The 14318-nt window shown below is 40.1% G+C and overlaps 1 non-coding gene across 1 annotated transcript; it reads left to right on the top strand.

Annotated features, from left to right (window-relative positions):
- The first annotated feature begins 7387 nt into the window (after nucleotides 1-7387).
- Trnak-uuu lies at nucleotides 7388-7460 on the top strand. The gene has a single exon. It is a non-coding gene; the product is annotated as a tRNA-Lys (tRNA).
- Nucleotides 7461-14318: the final 6858 nt, after the last annotated feature.

The following is a 14318-nucleotide window of genomic DNA, read 5'->3' as shown; positions in this document are numbered from 1 at the left end:
ACAACAAATTGTTCTGGTCATGGAAATTACAAATTACCATTATCGTCCTTGTACTCTAGATTGCATATTGTAGTTGACAAATTTTCATAAAAAAATGAATTCCTCCAAGTTCCTGTTTCGTTCTTTGCTTTTTTTTCTTCTATTAATTTTCGTGAAACATTATTTCAACTACTTGTATTGTGCACTACTGTTTCATAAGGAAATTTTTTCCATTGTTCCAATTCTCCAAACAACTGTAGCTATTTATAATTTTGGTTGTAGCTTAGTTTGGGACATTTTTTTTAAAACTGATTTGTTGGTGATGAACTGCAATTAAAAAAATGGCCAGGGAAGACAAAGAGTAACTGGGTGGTGTCTTTTCTAGTCTAGATGGCAACATGCATTCCTCGTTATGAAAAAGGTTCAAATAGAGGGCCTTTAAAGCATCAACACTGTACTAGTTCATGTTTTTTGGTTGTATGTGTGTTGAGAAAACATGTTTTAAATGATTTATATTAAAGAGACCATAACCAATAATACATCAACAAACAAATGAAATAGTTACATTCCTCGGCTAAAACAATATCATAATAATCAACATCACAGTGATAAAATCCACACGATATTGCTTGCGTGGGAATCAAATCCAAAACCTTACCTACATTTTTTGTCCACATCTTTATAATTTTTAATTTTTTTTTAATGCCCCCCCCCCCTTGCAAATTAATGGTTCAATTTTATTTCAAAAATGTTCCCCTTTTTGATTGCTTGTTTTTTGTCTCAATTATATACCTAACGGGATTGCTCTTTTGGATAGTGATTTGGTTCGCCTTTGGGCAATCCATAGTTTTTAAATCCAACATTTCTTGTTATTGTTGCTGTATAGTTTTGTAATTTTAAAGCCTGAACGAATAAATAAATAAATAAATACAAGTTTTGTAGCTGTGATAGCGTAACCCTCCTCCCGACGGCCGGAGGAAGGAGGGTTAACCCTCCTCCCGACGGCCGGAGGGAGGAGTGTTAGGTTATTACAACTACATAATCTAGTAGGGCTGTTTTCCTGCCTAGACCACCAAGCAAGGTAGCTGGAGGCAGTTTGAACTAAATTATATTTTACTGGTATGTAACAGTAATTATAAGATAACACTATAAAATAGTGTTTGTTTTTGTAAAAAATGAAAAATAATTGTTTCAGATTACCAAACAAAAGAACAGTTTAATTATACGTCTTCAAAAACTTCATCAATAGTAAGCAGGTATGTCAAAATTAATTTTCAAAAAGGATACATTATGATGTGAGACCAAGACAATGGAGAATGGTGTCATTCATATCCTCATTCTGCTGTAAACTGTAGTCTTGATAAAACGGCAACGGCAATCATGGCAAATTGTCAATAATCATAATGTGTGTCAATCAGACTTGGCCCAGGTCCTAACCATTTCTGACTGCCACTCCTTAATAAGTAAAATAACATCCCTGAATGTTCAGAAAGATCATAATAATGTAAGAAAAGGACTCTTTAAACTATTAAAAGTGTCGAAGTCGCGAAACGTAAATATTTTTGTCCGGGCTGACTCCATTGTAATTGTTTAGCTAAACGCCGTGATTACTGCATGCAACTTGCACGGCAAGTCCGGAGCTCTCATGCGAGAGTTCCGGACTTGCCTTGAATTGTCCTCTTGAAAGTTTCTCGGTCTATTTTACAACATTCAGTAAAAATTGTTTTCAGCTACTAATTCCCTGACATGGGTATTTAAAAAATCTAAAGCCAAACCCTTAAACAGTGGCAGTCGCCAGCAAATGGAGATGTTCATCGCAGGGCAGTTTTGTCGTTCAATCTTTAAGGACCCCGGCCATTTTGTCACTGATTTCTAATCTGTACACGGCGTCCGGTTGCTGATTGGTTTCCTCCTAGACCGAATCTGCATATCAATAGCAAATGGCTTTTGTGTTTTTGGGTGGACCCCGGATTGAAATTGTATGCCCATGTCCGAATTAGTTGAAGTATTTAAGACGGCCTTAACCGTGCAAAAGAAATAAAACTCAATGGTTTTTATTTTTTATTTTTCAGGAGCTGAGACTAGAAGTTGAAACGTCCCTGAAAAGCGAACATCCCCGTATATTTTGAGTAATGCTTTTATTCATTTGTTTAAAGGCAGTGGACACTATTGGTAATTACTCAAAATAATTATTAATAAAAACCTCAGACAGTTTCGTTATTCCTATTGGAGGAGCCCGCGTCACGTGGGTGTGTATAAACATTTGTTTATGAACAGTAAAACGTGTTGAAACATAGGCGTGTGACATGCGAGTTAATTTGCACCTGTTCTTATAAGACAGTTTCTTCATTCCTATAGACCGATCCAGTAGGCTCCGCCCACGACGCACGTGTGTGAGCAAGAACACGTTGGGCTCTCCAATGCCTTTCTGCACAACTCTGCTGCGCGCGCCAAGATACGCACACGCATGTCGGACCTTATTTGTCGGACCTTCGTTGCGTTGTGATTGGTCAATACGCAATGGGGCGGAGCTTGGTGGATCGGTCTCCCCTAGACTGTGCAAGTCTCTCGAGAGCAACGGCCGAGACCAGGGGGCCGAGACCATAGATATAGAATTAAAATAATCGGCGGCGCGTACACACGCGCCATTGCCTGTGTAGAAACAGTTTTTATTCGCCATGGACGCGGTAAAAATTTCACGTTCGAAAGGCGACGCGCGAAAATGAACACTGTAGATAGGCCTTTGACGCGCTAAATGTCACGTGCTGACGGCAAAGAGTCACGTGCTGACGGCAACGCACAGAAAATGTACACGGGAGATAGGCAATGGCGGCCCCCATGCCAGAACCCGCGTATGTACGCGCGGCCGATCTAGTTGTTCTATTCTATAACTATGGCCGAGACGGGTTGTGCCACATCACGCGATACGCGATACGCGCGACGCGCACAGCATTCCCTTATAAGGAGCTGTTCACCTGAGGGCCTTGACGGGGCCTTTCCACTGAATCAACTGTGTCTGGATTTCAGGTTTCATACGTTACAAAGTCATCTGGGATTGTGGGGTACAAACTTCTTCTTATAGCGCCCTCTATTTTATTACCCTATTAATTCCAGCCCTTTTCCAGGAGCCAGAGTTTGGCCGCTTCCGATTTGTAGCACATGGACGCCCCGACACCATCACAACGTAACTTTTTACCGACACATTTTCAGTTTTGTCATGCATAACAAGTTTCAAATTTCAATCCAGCTCAAATTGTTATTTCCTACCACAAAAGTACGGGATAGTGGTAAGTCGGGAAGTAAACACAGAGCCGTATAATAATACGGCTCTGAGTAAACACTAGTGCGCCCTCATTGACCATTAACACATAAGTTTTTGAGCCATAGTTTTTGGTGGGTGGACAATGCTATCTCGACGGACGAACAACACTTCCGTAAACAACCGTCTCTTTTAATAAGTGCTACGACCTTTTGGTTTGCAAGTACTGTCCGCATTTTATTGACTTTTGTGCAACTACTTCGAAACCCTTTTTTCAAATACCCTAAAAAAGTAAAGTATAGGCCTAACATACGGAAAAATAATACACTAGTTAGGCGCCTTGTCAAAACCTCCAAGCCGTTCCATTCCGCGTGCATTCTGCGGGAGTCCGCGGATTTTTGTAACAAAAGAACCCGTAGCAACCGGGCATGTCCACAGCCACGACGGCTCATTTACATGTCAATAAACATGAATATTCCGGAGGCTCCGCGGAGCGACCGGTCGGCCGTTGTAAGGTCCAGCTTATGAGCTGACCGGCGGAACCGCGGAGGAACGTAGGTGGTTAACAATGGTTTTACCTTAATTTGCAGATTAAAAAGCAAAGTAAGGGTGGATGTGTAACTAAAATCCATTTCCTCCAATGTGTGATTTTTAAGACTTGGTTGGGCCTACATAACCAAAACATGAATTTTAAAAATGGTTGTCTTTATTCCAGGATTCGACTGACAAAAGTTCCAGGCTACGTGCAAACTCCGTTCCAAGTGGGTCAGAGTATCCAGGGGACAATTTTATCTGTTCGTTCTTACTTTCCAAGCGGAAAACATTAGTTTCTTATTTATAAAATCCCAAGTCACCGTCACCAATAAACAAATCTACACACCTGTGCGAGTGTGTCTCCATGTCAAAACAACCAGATAGTCTGGTTTGTCCAATGTCTGGGGGGGGGGGGGGAGCCACAGTTTCAGAGACCGGTGTTTCTATTGGCTGTTGCATTTTCATATAGCGCGTAACGAATGTTTTCATTAGTCGATTTTGTCCTACTGCCAGAGCAGCATATTGTATTCAACATCATGGAAGAAAACGTTTAGTAGTCGCGGCGGCGGTGATTTCTTATTAATTTAGCATCGTTTTTCTTGCGGGAAAATCGATTAAATGTGAATGGTTTCAAGTTAAAAATCGATATTTTTGTATCAAGCATAAATGTTGCAAATTATGCTTCGCAAATTGGATCGCAACATTTGCGATGCACTTTTTACAATTGCATAGCAAATCATCAAAATTGCATCACAAATTGCGATGTGATACAGGCGAAATCGTTCCCTGATTATCACAAGCGCTGGATGGTGTAATTGTCTTGTCGGTGCGGCCTGTCCGCTTCCAGGAGGATGTTATTCATGAGTAGAAAACGTGTTGTTCTGGAAGAGCACGGCCAGTCCGCGTCCAAGCCGCTGATATTCATGACCTGAAAATACAACTTGTTTATTCATGAGACTTATTGTTATACTAACAATAGCGCCCGGCAAGGATAGCTCATTAACTTCGCCGCGCTTCAACGCACATGGCCTTTCTTCCGCGGACTGTCCGAGGTCCTTAGCAACGGCGGTATTTGCTGTCCAGTCCGCAGACTGTCAGCGGAGGAACGCCCGGGAGGTTTTGACAAGGCGCCTTAGATCAGTGCACTTTGATCATTTATGTTCACATGAACTTTTAGGTACAGATGAACTGGTGTATCCCTATCTAATTTCAAGCGAAGCATTTTTTGACCGATTTGTAAAGTTAAGAAAAAACTTCGTGAAGAACATCTTCGTAAAGTTAAAAAAAAGCTTCGTGGTCACCTCCTCCCCATTGGGTCCCCCTCCTCGATCCTTGGCCCAACCAACAACAACCAATGCGGTGGGACGGTTTGTGGTCAATTAGAGCCGGGGATAGGGGAGTGACGAGTTAGGATGGATGGGAGCCATCTTCATGTGGGAGAGGAGGGATATGTCATGTATACAGAATGACAATCTTGACAAACACTTGACAAACAAATTGAAAAATAATACTGTAATGGCAAAAAAGTTAGGAATGTTCACGCTTTATGTTGCCGTTCTTCTGAAAATCGAATGAGTTTTCTTATCAGATAACACAACCTCTCATTCGGTTCTTGATTCTTAGTTCTTTCCGGTCTTAGTTTCTTATCGAATGGAGACGAGTTGAATGCCCCTCAGAAACAAATACTGAACCCTTTAATCGTGGGGTCAAACTACTTTAAAAAAAATGTGCATTCATCGGGGAGTCTTGGTCTCATGACAACAGTGAATGCTAGCCGTCGAATTTATATGTTTTTATTGCAGTCCTGCGACCTCAAACCTGAGGTTTTCATTATAAAACCTATCCTGGAATTACCTCAATAGAAAACTTCGGTCCCTAGGGAAAATCGTCAGCGAAAAAAAACTCCCACATGAAGAGGTAGAGGGAAAAGGGGGCATCCACCGCACTGTATACATTGTGCCCAATATGAATATTACAAAAGGCTTGTGTACACCTACACAAAGCAGACAAAATAAGTTGTATTTCTATACATTACTCCAGTAATTTCATTTCATTTGTTTTTCCATTTCGTTTCATATATGCTATAGTTGTAAATCCAATTACTCTCAGAAAAGCGAGCAGGAACACATTGCCTTGGATTGACCGAGTTTGTATTTGAAAAGCGTTTGTAACCGTTTGTTATAAAATGCATATGGTTTAAAAGATGTTTTAAAAGTAGAATACAATGATCCACACAAAATTTGCCTCGAAATTGCGTGGTTTTCCTTTTACTTTGTGAACACGGTCGGCCATTTACGGGAGTCAATGGCCGACCGTATTAGTCGACGAGGTAAAAGGAACACCACGCAATTTCGAGTGATACCTGTGTGGATATTTAAAACATCTTTCTAATCTTAATTATACAGTTCATAACAAACGGCTACAAACGCTTTTCAAAGACCAACTCGTCCGATCCAAGGCAACGTGTTCCTATAATCACTATCTATGGCCAAGAACCAGAACAAGGAAGTGTCAGTTTTATATGTGAAAGGAAACCCCCAGAGAGTTGTTTCAGGAAAAACCCTTGCAGTCTGGCAGGGACGCAGAAACCCAATCAACAGTGCCCCCGGTGGGATTTGAACCTGGTTCTATAGATGAGGAAAGCAGTGAGAACAACCCATGTCACTTAAAGCCATTGCATACTTTCGGAACTGAAAAAAAAAAAAGTTTACAGATTTTAATTTACAAATAACTTACAGGGTTTACAGAATGGTGAAAGACTTCCCTTGAACTTTTTATTCCATGAAATGCTTTACTTTTTGAGAAAACATTAAAACAATTGTCGATTCTCGATAACGAGAATATACATTTTCACAGGTTTGTTATTTTATATATAAGTGATACACGAAGTGTAGGCGTCTGGACAATACTGTTTACCGATGCTGTGCGATTGCTTTAACCCAATTAACCACGCATTTTAATGCCATAGACTTAGCATAACTAATACACAGCAATATTCTCAAAAATTAGATAAATTTCGAGTTTATTTCCCAAGTGTGTTTTCTGAGAAATCATCTTACATAGCAAGGCCAGACGGCAACTCCAAGATGGGGGATCGATCTAAATATTGGGCTGAAACGGGCCCATTCACAGTCCATGCATGGGTATCATCTACTGGCAGCCTTGGCCCAATTTCATAGAGCTGCTAAGCATACAAATTTGCTTAGCATGACATTTTATCCTCGATAAAAACAGGATTACCAACCAAATTTCCATGTGATTTTCAGGATAATCAAACAACAGCTGAATACCAGTAACAAGCAACATGCAACAAATGAAAATTTGGTTGGTAATCATGTTTCTATCAAGGAAGAAATTTCATGCTAAGCAAATTGTTGTGCTTAGCAGCTCTATGAAATTGGGGCCTGTAGTTGAGCTGAATGCACTGTATTATTCCAACTTATAAATCGAACCCGTTTGGGTTCCCTTGTTTGGTTGATTTTTACATCGTTGTCGTTATAATATTTGTAAGGCCATTCCAGGATTTTTAACATCTTTGGAAAAGAGGACTTTTAGAATGAATCTAAACAATAATATAGTGTCTTCATAAAACTAGTCAATTTTTTAGAACTGTGAGCCCGGTTAGCTCAGTCGGTAGAGCATCAGACTTTTAATCTGAGGGTCAGGGGTTCAAGTCCCCTACCGGGCGACGATCTGGGTATCAAACTGTTGTAGCCATTATCCTATTGCTTCTGATTCTTGTTATTGGGAGGGGGCTTTAGTTCCTTGTTCTATATTTTCTACATTTCATTATGGCGCCGTGGCTTAGTTGGTAAAGCACCTGTCTAGTAAATAGAAGATCCCCGGTGCCTTTATATATATATTTTTGCTTCACTTATAGTCAGATAAACTCGTTAAAGGCAGTGGACACTATTGGTAATTACTCAAAATAATTAGTAGCATAAAACCTTTCTTGGTGACGAGTAATGGGGAGAGGTTGATGGTATAAAACATTGTGAGAAACAGCTCCCTCTGAAGTGCTATAATTTTTCGAGAAAGAAGTAATTTTCCACGAATTTGATTTCGATCAACCATCTAAACGCACACAACTTCGTGTGACAAGGGTGTTTCTTTCATTATTATCTCGCAAGTTCGATGACCGATTGAGCTCAAATTTTCACAGGTTTATTATTTTATGCATAATGTTGAGATACACCAACTGTGAAGACTAGTCTTTGACGACTACCTGCCTTTAATGTCCCGGGTTTAGTGTGAAACTTTCAAGTTGCTGCAGAGGGGCTGAACTCTGCGTTTAAAAAAACTATATCTACAGACCAACATTGGCGGATGTTCTGCGTGGGATATAAAGCAGTAACCCGGTTATTGGTGACCCATTATTCACATTGTCGGTGTTTACTTACCGGGCAATAGGCGACAAGGAGACCGTTATTCGATATCTTAAAGGCCTTCGCGAGTTCCCTGGTGTCACTCGGGCCCAGCCAGGGAGTCTGAGGAATATCACACGTTGACATGGATGGATCGACAATATTTTGTGACTTCGAAGAATACCAGGAAATTAAACATTCAAAGCTATTTTATCATCGTCATAAATGTATTTGAGTCCTTACATTTCACATTTCACATTTCAAATGATAAGTAACACACAGTAAACACTTTAGTAAATTAAGATAAGTAAATTTTGATAATTCACTATAATTTATATAGTGATCAGTAAACACACACGATCTGAGTTACAAATAATTTAATAACTCAATCAACAAAATGAAGTGTATATATCAGGAGAGGGTGACCTCCTGCACTTTAGAATGACGGTGCGAAAAGGAGATGATAAAGATTTGCAGTGCCTATAACTACTTACAAATTCAGATCATAACTCAATCATCAAATTAAGTGTAGGACCAATGAAGATGCCCCTCCTCTTCTTGCATCACCCCGCACCAGAATACGGAATCCCTTCTTCCTAATTCCCCCATGCATCCCCACTCTAGACTTGCTTCAAGTATGCATCCCCACTCTAGACTTGCTTCAAGTCCCATTTTCACGTGAGAGGTCCCTATCAAGCTATCACCCCCAACTTAATATTATGAAACAACCCGTAGCATAAATACAGTGCGTACTCGCCGTCAAAACGTTTGGCAATGCAGAGCATCACAAAACAATAGTTTTCTGGCGACGGCACGGGATTGGGACTTGAGTCAAGTCTATCCCCACTCCCGTTCGAAGTCCATATTCTGGTTGGCCTAATTGGTTTGGCCGCACTATTTTCCGCAAAAGTTCAAACTTGGTGAAAAGATTGCAGATCTCCGGTGTCATAGCTAAGATTAATCTTAAAATGATATCCATCAACCGTAAGTGGAAATACAATCTGTGATGTCACAATACAAATCACTATGGCAATATTGACAACTCATCTTCAGTTGAATCTTTAAGTGCTTTTAGAAGTCTTGGCCATCCACTGTTGAGAGATAAATTCTTACTTTGCTCAATGGAGACCTCTTCTATATAGACAATCAATAAGCAATCTATCAAAACGCACATCCGGATTTTAGAATCTCGCTGATTGCTGATTGCTGCCCGAGCGAACGCCGTCATTAGTCATGGATCGCCCTGTCAAAGAACGCTCCTGCGAGACCCGACTATGCGACACGACCGACCGTTTAAACTTTATGGACAATGGAGATTAAGGTGGAAAGTACAAGTTTTTGATAGTTCTGCCCCCCCCCGGCCCATAAACTTGTTCCTCCTCTACCCGTCTATACCTCTCCATCCCAAACTGCCTAAACGAGGCAGTGTCAAAAGTCCTCTCCGGCCCGACCTCCGTCAAGCCCCCACCCCAACCCTGCCACTGCCCCCCCCCCCCCAATTAATTTGGACATCGCCACCTCCCTTTTCACAAACGCTAAGGAATGCATCCCATCTATAATACTCTCCTATTGCATCCAGTGCAAAATATTAAAAAATAGTTAACAATATAAGAAGTCTCACAGCTTTTTACAGTAATTAAAAATTTTCATAGAATTTATTACCTTCAAACTTCTCCTCAATTGATCAACAGCACCCCCAGCCCAACACACTTTGAATATGTAACTTCCCAGTAGAAGTTTGAGCATCAGTCTTGAAGCTACACTTCTCGGCAATATAATGGGACAAGTTGTTCAGGGCCTAATAGGTCGTCAAAAATACTTCAAGCTGGAAGTCAACAATACACAGGTCACTATTGTGCAAAATTTTAACGGTAACACTGCATCCTTTTATTTGGCTCTATAGTAAAAGTATATGTAATATTTAAAAGGGCCTACAGAATACTCATCAGGCATGCGCTGATGGACTGTTTTCTCCCTGGTGGGGTGCACACCCTATACAAATCGCAACCCCACTCCCCACCTTTCCCAACCTTCCATATCCACGCTCACTCCTCCCTTTTAAAGGCAGTGGACACTGTTGGTAATTGTCAAAGACTAGCCTTCACAGTTAGTGTATCACAACATATGCATTAAAAAACTAACCTGTGAAAATTTGAGCTCAATCGGTCATCAAAGTTGCGAGATAATAATAAAAGAAGAAAACACCCTTGTCACACGAAGTTGTGTGCGTTTAGATGGTTTTGATTTCGAGACCTCAAGTTCTAAATCTGAGGTCTCGAAATCAAATTCGTGGAAAATGACTTCTTTCTCGAAAACTATGGCACATCAGAGGGAGCCGTTTCTCACAATGTTTTATACTATCAACCTCTCCCCATTACTCGTCACCAAGAAAGGTTTTATGCTAATAATTATTTTGACTAATTACCAATAGTGTCCACTGCCTTTAACCATTAACTGAACAAGGCTCTTTATACACTTTAGTTTCCATGGTTTGACCCCACAATGGACCCCTGCGCACACAAGGAGTGACGAATCTGTACACGTGCGAGCAGCGCCTACAAATATTTTAATCCACATTGGAGTAATAAACTAAATCAGCGCGGCCAAGCCACCCGCATCCTCGGTGACTTCAAAGATGTTCTGATTCTCTTGCTCATGAGCTGAAGTCTTTATTATCTTCCCCCTTCTTCCAAGTGGACCCATCCTTGCATGGGCCTCATGCATTGAAAAAGAGTGTTTTATCTGTAAAGCAAAAGTGTGAGATTTGTGTACCACGAGACAAATCACAAACAACAAACCGGAATCGGCAGCTTGCCCCAGACGTCTCGACCGGAGTTTCAATGTAAACGGAGCCGTGGATGCGAAATTTACAGATCAGAAAGGTAAGTTAACTGACAAAAATGGCCACACATCTCTCCGAATTTAGTTTACAATATTTAATTGACACTGTGTATCATCAATGTTTTTATGATTTGCCATTTTTAAAGAGCATAACGTCATATTTTTATAATGATTAATTCATTGAGCTCCTTGGGTATTCATCACTTTAAAATCGTCACTTATCATTATGCCAAGTAACTTTGACAGCAGTTTTACTCTTGCTCGGTATTCGCAGTGTTGGTAACAACATGGATGTATGGGATTTGCGGGCATTTCATGGGTATCAACGTTGAAATGTCTAACACCAAGATACCGTTACTGTGTAGATAGACCTCCATGGTATTGTCGTATACGAATTAAATAATGTGGATGTGCTCGTTATTTCTGCTAATACAAATTATGTGTATGTCTGTAGATGAAGGAATGGTCTGGCATAACCAAAGCCATCACTAAAAAATGCTTTAAAAAAAGCGGAATCTCATATAATTTTCATCGTCTTTGTTTGTGTGTGCAATTGTGGCTGCGTGTCAAGCGACTTAATTGGCTCTGGCTATAATTCTACCTCCATGCTATAACCGACAGTGTTGAAGAATAGGACATTTCGGCGTTCCAGCCATAGCCACAACCGAAACCATCGATTCGGACACAGCCATTCGACGGTACTCAGTTGGGGCAACTTCCAGAGTCGGCAATAATTTTTTCCCTGCCCAAACTTTATCAGTTGTTATTCAGTCCTTGCGCAACTTGCTTGCCGTTTTAATTTAGCTTTCCTAAGAAGTACACGCTAAACCATTGAGACAGGAAACCGCACGCCACAAACGAATGTTATTTGAAGTTGTCGTAACAATGCACAGTGCGTTTCCCTTGAGCAGTGTTTGTTTATTCGAGTAATTGAAAACCAAACCAAACCCAAATCCATTTTAGATAAAAATGTGTGGTACGCCGCACTCATGCGTCAATGCCCCGCTCAACAAGCAGCCATTGACAGAAATCTTTCATTAAACTATCCATTTTTGAGTATACCTTTTCCCTGGATTAGTCACTCCATTTTATTAAAAAGGCATATGAACACCATGGTCACTGAGTAAAGGCAACCTTTTTCTTTTAACAAATTATTGAAGGACCACTAGAGAAAGGCATAAACAAAATTTGCGGTGATTTTAAAGGTTTAATGTTCATTGTGTCCGCATAGAACATCACAAAACTGTCCTTTCAATTCACCCTATAAAACTATTAAGGTAACATCAGTGCGGAATGTGCGAAAACCAAATCCCATGTGTCAACTGTGACTTGACATGTGGGTGCGAAAAGCTTTGCGTACTGCGAAATGAACATTGTGGGTATAGAAGAACAGAGTTTTGTTTTTATTTGGGAATAAAAATGTTGCCTTGAACCATTTTTGCTGAGTGGTTGATTGAGCGGTGACAGCATGAGTGTGCTATGTTTCGCCTCTAGCAAGGTTTAAATCAATGGGGGTAATGTGTACTGTTTGAAGCTCATTGTGAAGCTATAGGGTGTGGTGCAGTGCAGTGACTCAGAAAATTCGAAGAAAATATTTGGCCCAACAGGCACGGTATGGGACGCGAGATGTGCTGATTTGAAAATGTGTCAAAAAACAACACGTAAGAAAACAAAAACCCAACTTTAAATTTAGTATGGCAGTCGATATCACGGTGATTGTTAAAGTTATACGATAGGCCCTACGTCAGGTTGAACCGTTTGTGGTTTCAAGATGACTTTAAAGGGTCTAGACACCTTTGGTAATTGTCAAAGACCAGTATTCTCACTTGGTGTATCTCAACATTTATGCATAAAATAACAAACCTGTGAAAATTTGGACTCGTCTGGTCGTCAAATTTGCGAGGGAATAATGGAAGAACACACTTGTCGCACAAGTTGTGCGGTTTCAAATGCCTTTAATTTGAGAGCTCAGCTGAGGTCTCGAATTCAATTCAAATATTATATTTGTGGGAAATTAACCCCTTTTTAAAAAAACTACGTTACTTCAAAGGGAGTCTCCATTGCTCTATGCCAAACAATTATTTGGAGTAATTGCCAACAGTGTCCGGTGCCTATAAGATGACTTAAAGGGAAGGTACACTTTTGGTAATAACTTTTGAAATGAATATGGTAATACATATTTTTGGATAGAAGCCCATATACAGCAGCTTTCATAGTATTTTGGGGTTAAAGCCATTGGACACTTTCGGGTAAACAGTGTTATCCAAGGCCACACTTCGTGTACCACAACTTACTTATGAAAAAAACAAACCTTTGAAAATTTAGGCTCAATCGGTCAGAAATTAAATCGGGAGAAAATAACGGGAAAACCCACCCTTGGTTCCGCACGTTTCGCCGTGTCATGACATGTGATTAAAATAAATTCGTAGTTCTCGCTATCGAGAATTGATATTGTTTTTAAATGTTTTCTCAAAAAGTAAAGCATTTCATGGAATATCATTTCAAGATAAGTCTTTCACCATTACCTTCTGTAAACTCTGTAAATTATTTGTAAATCTGTGAACTTTAAAAAAATATTCTGTACCGAAAGTGTATAATGGCTTTAAAGTAATGTGGTTATCTAAAAAGAAATTAAAGCCTAAGAAGTTACTGCAGTAATTCTTTTCAGATTGTGTATTCCAATTATGGATTATTTTTCCAATGTGGACCTTGTTTCAGATTTTCGGCGATATCTAAAAAAATGCGACCACCTTTTGAAATGAAATGTTCACATCAGTTTTATTGTACTGTATACCTCTGAATTTACAGGATTAAAACAATCGAGATGCGAGTTCATGAAATCAATTTATTTGTCATGCCAGATTGTTATGGTCATTCTCTGTCTAAAATATGTTTTGCACCATTGCTCAGGTGATCGTGATCGAAGCGCGTGACAGGCCTCCCAAATTAATAAGTGTAGGTCATCTGGCATTGTACCACCACCTGCCATTGTCCGAACTGGTAGCATTGCGAAAAAATAGGTGTTTTTATTGTGTATTAAGAATCTAGATGTAATTTGCAGCTGTGGATTGTTTTATGCGGTTTCTGTTAATTGGCTTTCTTCGGGCTATTATGTTGAAGGTGCAAATTAAGGCCGAGTTATGACCTTTCTCATACTTTGTTACTTCGTCACGCACATACTTGGTATTCGAACGAGTGGTGAGTCACATGGGTCGGCCAGAGGAAAAACAAATCACGCGAGAGAAAAAAGTTCAGTCTCCAGTCAGAACTGGTTGTATTGCGCTAACACAAAAAGTTTGAACAGCAATTACACTGCGTCAAGTATAACTCAGCAAAGTTTA

The sequence above is a fragment of the Asterias rubens genome, chromosome 8, assembly GCF_902459465.1.
Source record: "Asterias rubens chromosome 8, eAstRub1.3, whole genome shotgun sequence".
Classification (NCBI taxonomy): domain Eukaryota; kingdom Metazoa; phylum Echinodermata; class Asteroidea; order Forcipulatida; family Asteriidae; genus Asterias; species Asterias rubens.
The sequence above is the reverse complement of the archived record's forward strand: the minus strand, read 5'-3'. Positions and strand labels throughout refer to the sequence as shown.